The following is an 8,500-nucleotide window of genomic DNA, read 5'->3' on the forward strand; positions in this document are numbered from 1 at the left end:
CCCACCATGATGCATGGCTAGTTTTTCTCTTTTCAGTAGAGGCAGGTCTCACTCTTGCTCAGACTGGTCTCCAATTCTACCGCCTCGGCCTCTCAGAGTGCTGAGATTACAGGCCTGAGCCACCACACCTGATAGATTCTGACATTTTGGATTTCATTTATCCACTTAGTTTTTCACACAAAATGAACCACATGAAGTACAATGCTAGACGGGAATATATTACAAATTATTTATTGTCTTGCTTAAAGTCAGGGTATAAAACTAAATGGATAAGATCATTTTTTTTAACTCTTTCAATTAAACGTCCTAAACAAGGAAACAGCTGATCACATGAGGGAAACAGCTCGTGAATCCCTGGCCTTTAGAAAGAACACACACACACCTGTGCACGTGTGCACCAAGTTACCAACATTCTACTCAAGCTTTAGAAGGAAAATAAGTAACCCTTCCAACATCCGACAGCCCTTTTCAGCCAAAATTTCTTGTTTCAAGCTTTACATCCTTTGTGTTCCACTTTTAACCTTTCCTGGTCATAGACAAAAAATGCTCATCCACAGTTCTTTGGAGAAGAAATTTAAAATACTCAAAGATCATCTCAAAGTCGTTCCTCACCTAGAATAACTCCCAATCTTTGACTTCTCCTCAAAGGTCTTATTTTTCAAAACTTATACAATGTTTGTGGCTTTCCTCTGAACATTTCTGATGCTTTTCACATATACTTTTAGGAGTGGGGTTCAGACATGGGCACAGTAGTGGTGTAAAGCATATTAAAATACACTCATTGCTCCTGAGGGCCATGTTTTCCATTGTTGCTGCTTTATGTCTGATGTCACTATCATGCTTCTCTTTTCTGATGAATATGCAACTTGACTAATTCATCGACAATAGGCACCGTTTATTGCTGGGGATTTCCCACGAGGTTTGTGTCATCTGACTTTCTCTGTTTTTGTCACGAGTGAGCCTGTGTCTGTGTCTGTCATGTTGAAACTTGATCGAACACAATTGTAAGTATATCTTCTATTGATACTACAACTCCTTGGAATTCTCAACTTGCTAAATCTTACTACCTTTCCTTAGCCTGTTTTTTAGGCTCTCTCTTTTGTCAGCCAGCCATACACCTCTAAAGCAGAGCCCGCGTCTAATTGCTGTGAAGCCCCTTGCTAACTGAGGGCCACCTTTTAGGTATAATTTTCAGTTTGTGTCCATGTGGAGGCATCTTAGTGCCACCCTGGGGTGGACTGTTGGTAAAACTTGAGAGTAGACTGGTGGCTAGAGCCTTCATAAGAGAAATTATTATTTAAGGCAAGGGGAGACCTAAAAGATGAAATCAGAGTTTTTTAAATGTTGTAAAATAAAAGAACTAGAAAAGAAACCAGGAAGCCCATAAGGGTCTTAAACTGGAAGAAGACCAGAGGCAGGCACTGAATTCACCACCAAGGGCTAGGATAGTATCCATGTGATCAAAGAACAGTAAGAATCCATGAGGGTTAATGGGTTGCAGGGTGCAGAAGCGTGGTGATTACCCAAGAACAGCCTCTCCCACAAGCACCTTAGGCTTACCTTTGTGGTCACAGATTTAGCAAGACTTGGGAGAATAGACCAATGCTGGGTGGTACAGATGCATTCCCCAACTGATTGTCTGGCAAGCTATTATAGGAGCAAATGGAAGAGAAAGTTCAAGTTGAGAATGGTTATCATTTCCCATTGATTCTACCAAATCTAGCGCTCTCTCTCAAAAGAAAAAACAAATCATTGTTTAGAAAAGGAAAAATGCAGAACTCTTTTCATTATCCCACAAGTCTATTTCTGGGATTAAAAATCATAGCTCATATATTCTTGGCTATGTTGAGGTTATCTCCTAGCTCTTTAAAAAGCCTTCTCTAACTCCACTATATGTATTACAAAAGGGAACATTTAGCCCCGTGTTTCGTATGCCATCCCTTGGTATACACAGCACCCTGCAATACATGATAAAAAGATAAATAAAAGGCACATTAGAAATTCACCTAGTTGTGGGAGTTCAGCCCATGTTGATTGCGGATGTTTTTATTAGAATTGTGGCTTTACTGAGGGAGAGAAATGACCGATATATAAAAGATAATATTGCCCAAGAATTTTAGATGGAAAGAACATACTCTAATTTCAAATATGCTTATTAAATATATGTGTTTCTTATTGTCTTCATTAGTTGATACTGTTTATTACATAAAGATTTTGGATTGTATTTATGTATCATTTATAGTGATTCATCTGTCTTATTTTATCAATACATCTTCATTCTAGGGAGTACAAAACTAAAGATTGTCTCAATGGGAGTTGGAACCCCACCACCTTAAATTAAAAGATTTTATAGTTTTCCAAACCCTGAATAACAACATTGCTTTCTCTACCTTCCCAACTCACCTTCTTTTGCTTCACCGTAACTTCCACATGCTCCAGCCACACTTACCTTCTCCCTCTTACCTAAACGGATGTGTTCTATGACCCTCCTTCTCCTACCCATGCTATTCCCTCTGCTTGGAATGTCCCAACATTTTTCTCTCCCTGGCAAACATCAACTCACCTGCCAGGTATGTGCTTTAATGAAATTGCTGAGGGAAAGGTTTTCTAATCTGCAAGGCTGAGTTAGACACAACACTCTTTGGTATTCCTGTGTCACAGCACTTAGATTACTGTGAGTAATTGGTCACAAACATTTTTTGCATTCTTCACTAAACTCTGAGCATATTAAAAGTTCTCCAGGATTTATAGCACTCCCTGGCCCATAATAAATGCTCAATAAAAGTTTGATGAATTAATCAATTGGACAATGTAGGTTAGCATTCTGGAATGTTTACAAAATCCTGAAATCCCCAGATCAGTAATTTATGGCCAACATATTCAATGAGGTGCCAAAGGGGCCAAAGAGCTCAAAGTTAGAAAATTTAGGAGAAAAAAATTAACTTGGAATAAAGCAAGGCTCAATTTACAGTGCAGCTCACAGAAAAGCAGATGTTTCTATTTCCAGGGGAGCCCACAGAGACAAGTGCTTGGCTGTGCCGCCCAGCTGCTTGGCCTAAATGGTACTGCTAAAGGCAACCCTGATTGCACAAATCAAGGTGTACGGCATCTCTCTTGCATCCAGAGGCAACTGTGAACAGTGCACCCTTCACCTTGAACATCTTCCCCTAACGTGAATGTTAAAGTAGAGTAGCACACTATCTACAGTTCTAGTGAAATGGACAAAAATTAGAGTCCTCTGTCTTTTACATGTCACCTCTTTCATCGTTAAATACAAACCAGAACATCAGACCTGTTTCTTTAAAGGCTGGTTAATAAAATACAATCAGCTCAACTCCACAGCTGTGCTTTTAAGTGGCAGGAAGAAAAGGGAGGTTCTGGGGGGGCAAAAGGTCCCAAGATATGGCAACACATTTCCTTTAACTTCACCTGATATTCAACAAGAAGACATTTCTTATTAGCTTTATTAATAATCTCTCCTGGGATTTGTGGCAGGTCCTAGATGAGCCATATAATGTTTCATAAGTTTGGTACAAAAGTGACTCCGAATATTAAGACAAAAGAGACATGTTTTAGTTCTTTCAGTATTGTTTTGCATAAAGAATGTAAAATAAAATGAGCAATGCATTATGTGAAACAGCAGACTTGTCAGAATGCTAAGGTCGCATGCCACGTAGTGGAAGGAAAAATATTTCTCTCATCCACTTTCTGGAAATAGCAGGATTCCGAGGTGTTTGGAATAAAAACCCGTGACAGAGATGAAACCTGAGCGAACACTCTGAACACTCCAACTCTGTGTAGTTAAAATGGCTGTTATCCCTGATGATAAAATCAACTATTTAGGATTCTGTTTTATAGCTTACAGTTCCCTTTCTTCTCTGTTGGAAAAATCTCACACATTAATAAACATAAATGAAAAATATGTCTGGCTTAAAATTAAGCCCTATAGCTTTGATGGATCATTAAACTCCACTCAACAGATTCTTTCCTTGGTGCAATCTGAAGATTTTGTGGTGAGAATGTTAATTTTTTAACTCCCAGCAACCATTTGAGTCCAATTTCTTTGACAGAGACTACTAGAGACTCGGAGGGAATGAAACAACTTAACCGGGCCGGCCTTGGTGCTTTTTATGCCCCGAGCTAGCAAACAAGAATGAGATTATAGTGGCCCTGAATGGAATCAGAAATGGGAAAGACAGTTTCTCCCCCCACAAGAGGCTTCTCGAAGAAAAACAACCTTAAGATGCGATCTGTGTTGGGGAAGCCACTTGACACCGGCTCCAAGTTCCTGTGATTTTGCAATCGTCCTCAGTATGCACACCTGAAGATATAGCCCCTGAACTTCTGTTTCCTCCTGGACATGAGTAACTGCCTGGTTTTAAATTTGGGAAGCTGGAGGCACTCTAGACTCAAGAGCTGCTTTCAATTTGAACCTAAAATTTTTACATTTTAAGAAGACAAATGAATGGCATTACCTGTTTACTTCAATATTGACAAAGGAAAAGCCTGTGGCCCCCTTGCACCTGTTAATACTTGCTCCTTAGACGGATGTGACCCAGGCAGCTGTTCATTTCAATTAGCCCAGGGCCAGTCTTGGCATTTACCCACAGAAACAAAAGTGCACAAAGAGGCGGCTCTGTGCACGCCCACTGGCATTCTTCCAAGTCACATTCAGCTTCTGCACATTGTACCCACCTGTCTCCCTGAGTGCTAGGGCTTGCTGGACAGTTAAGTCCCTGAAAACTAAAGGAATCCTTTGGTTTGGCTTAGTAGTTCTTCGTAGTTTTCTTGTCGATACACCATTTTCTCTTTGCACCTCTGTTTTAATTTTTTTTCTCCCCTTTTGTGTTTTCCTCTCTGCCTCCCTACACAGAGACACTCGGAAGAGCCCTTGATTTGGTTCTCACTTTATGGCAACACCAAGTATGAAACAATAAAAAGATAAAAGAGAAAGCACTGAGGTTAAGCATTTTCCTGCTTCATCAAATGAAAAACATGTCTGCGGGTGGTGCCTGTGGCTCAAGGAGTAGGGCGCTGGTCCCATATGCCGGAGGTGGCGGGTTCAAACCCAGCCCCGGCCAAAAACCACAAAAAAAAAAAAAAAAAAAAAAGAAAGAAAGAAAAGAAAAACATGTCTGCATAAGAAAGAATTGCCCAGTCTGTATCTCTTTGGCTTCAGCGTTACATTTGTTTTCAAAACCAGGTTCTCTGCCCGGAGGGGATCACAGAAGCTCCCACCCTCATCACTAGTTTTGCTAGCAGGGGTGAAGGTGAAGACAGTCCCCTTACCTGAATATTCAGTTCTGAAAACGTCCACTGTGATGTCCTCCTCGAATTACTTCTAAAATCCCCACCATTCTCTCTCTCTTTCCTGAGTATCACCAGACACTACTTTTTTCTTATGAGTTATGCTGAATATGCCCTTCTGTGACATGCCTAAGAGATGCTTAGAGACATTTTTTTATTCACTTCCCAAGTCCTCACTGTTGCCAGCACTGGGAATTTATCACCCCATGGGCAAAGACCATGCTCTTACATTTGGTGAAGCTCTAATCTTGCTGGGAGACATTTGATATATGCCCAGTACTAGAAAATTCTTTCAGTCAGATAATGAGGGGTGGGTACCTTCAAAACTACTTGCCTGTTATATTACACACAGACAGTGAAATATTCTGCCCTTGCCCATGGTGGAGAGTTATTTTCTTTTACTTCATGTTAGAAATGGGCCAGCTCACTGGGTCTGTCTGTGTCTATGCAACCATCTGGAACAGCATGTCAAGGGTAGGCAGACAAGTTTACTGTGTCTCACTGCCTCCGTAAACTGGCCTCAGTGGGTAACTTTTTTTTCCCATTTGCCGGGAGATACATCTGCAGACAATCTCGCTTTTCAGCCCAAGTGTTTACACATTTAGTAAGAAGACAGGTTCTATAAAACTCCTATATCTGTATTTATTTGTTTTGCTGTCAATTTCCCTGTAGTTTTTGTTTGTTCAGGGGCTGAGTTGGTAGCAGGTGTTTGGAACAATTAACAGAGGCGGGGATACAGAAGTGGGCAAAGGGTGGAGGAATATAAAACAAAAGCTTGACATTTGAAAAAACAAAGACACTTAAAAATTGCACTTTAGAACCACGGACTAGAACACACCAGTAGTATTATGTTTAAACATTGTTATAATTAAACATTGAATATGTGCCTTGGCCACAAACCATTAGACTCAGTAGAAAAAAATCACTTTTTATTAATATCTTTCCTATAATTTCTTTTTATTGCTACAGTCCTATTCAGTAAGGCTTTTACAGCTTGAAAAGTGAGACGTATATCAGATATGTCTACAGAAATGACAGAATCAGTCTATTCTATTTGCTCTGGGCCGTGAAAATTCCCATACAGAGAGAACAACCAGGAATGTTTTGAATGTTTTTGCTATTTGCAGAAACTTATAATCAGATGGAGGGAGTCTTTTTGCTTCTGTGTGGGTGACTAAGATAGTTAATTGGAGCTATGCCAACGAGTCTTTTTCATATCAAAGTGTTTGGGGAAAATTATATTTATTTGGATGGTTTCACACTTTGAGTTTTGATTTCATTAAAATCAGCATGAATTTACAATTATAGATTTCTAACTTATTCCATAAGCATAAATGCCAACTCATTTATGTTCTAACAAATAACACAAGCCCAAACACTTTGCCTAGAGAAGAATATAACTGGGCCCAACTCTCCCTTTTCCATCATTTTACAAAGGAAGTTTTAGTAATTTTTTAAACTGATATTCACTGACCATCTCTTAAGTGGCATTAGTACCATTAGGTACCAGGGTTATATCAATAAGCAAAATTTGGTACTTCCTGAAGAATTTCCACTGTATTTGTAAAGACAGGTATATTAATATTTATAAAATAATATATAATGATCACTAGAATTGTGTGCCAGGTACTCCCAGATGAATGAATAGCCCTTAATTCTGCTATTAGGATCATGTACAGCCTTGCTGAAACTGTAACATTTTCACCAAGTCTTAAAGTATGATTAGAGAGAAAGTACCAAGTGGATAGTTTTCCTTTGGGCACTTAAATTAGCAGAATATGACTGGGTTGATAACAAATATACCAAGGAGCTACAAAGAATATAAAGTAATCTTTGAAGTGCGATAACTTATCATAGTCACAAGGCTCTGGGTATCCCAGGAAAGATGAAAGTCCTTTCCCAAGAAGTGGAGAGTGAGCGAGTGAGAGAGAAAGAAAATGAGACACTGAGAAAGAAATAATTTATAAAGAGGTACTAGAGGAAAAAAGAGCTAGAGAAAAGCCAAAAGTGCCCTGAAATAGGTAGTCATATTTAAAATGAATGCAATTAAGTGTAGGAATGAAAGGTTTAGCATTCAGGTCAATTTAGGGCCCTTCTCCTCTCCCTGAGTCATCAGGGTAAGAGCTCTCTCTGACTTTCATCTTCCAACAAAGTAAGTCTAATTGTCCAGAAGGACTTAGCCAATTAGGTGATTAGTTCTTGAATTGGTCCACTGTCAGATAGATGTTAAACCAAAATGACATTCACCTTCTACCTGGGCCTGTCCCCATCCCAATCTACCCTGAATGCTCATGCTCCTATTTTTCATAGTAAACTACCACATGCATTCAAGCATAGAAATCTTCCTGGGCAAGTGATAAGTAGAGTCACATAATAGGCCTCACTGAGCATTATTGGCTAGAATATATTGCTAGCACTAAATGTATACTCTTGACCATCTTTTTACTTGGTGCACCTTACATGAGGCTTTCGTGCTTATCAAAGACAATGTGATTATAAAGTAAAATTCATCATCTGTGGCTATTAAGTCACCATAAATTGATAATACTCTTGGGAGAATGGACATACGGCTGACTGCCTAGATACATGGTGCTAAGAGAATAAAAACAATGATTCATAAATACTGGATATTTTTCTTCTCATTTTAATCTTGTAGAGGCTGTGCTGTTAGCTTATGTAGACCAATGTCTGTTTTCTTTTTCACTCTTAATGTCTTCAAGCTCTGTAAAGCAACTCTCTCTCTGGAAGGTCTCTGCCCCATGTCCCCCCAGTGTACTATATCTTGAGTTACATTTAGCACACAGTGATTTACACGTGGTTGGCTATGGAGAGTAGGCACTGAATCAGGCAACCCAGACAGTAAGAATGTGTGGGTTAGCCCACAAAATGGAAAAGGTGAACATTGTTTTGCCTGAAGAAAATAATACAAAATGATCCAGAATTAATTGTTCTGTGAATTTACAATCTGGCTAGATCTACGCGTGTATCACCTGCCCATTCTAAAGTAAACAGCTCTGTCAATCCATCTTCTCGGACTCAGTAGTAGAGCAGAGGAATGAGAGTCAACAGACCAGGATTTAGGTTTATCTTCTATGTTCCCTGGCTCTGAAGACTTGGATAAATACCTTAACCTCCTTGATCCTTACATTCTTTTTTCTATAAATTGGGGATAATAACACCTTCCCTGACTCCC

This window comes from Nycticebus coucang, chromosome 12 (assembly GCF_027406575.1).
Source record: "Nycticebus coucang isolate mNycCou1 chromosome 12, mNycCou1.pri, whole genome shotgun sequence".
NCBI lineage: Eukaryota > Metazoa > Chordata > Mammalia > Primates > Lorisidae > Nycticebus > Nycticebus coucang.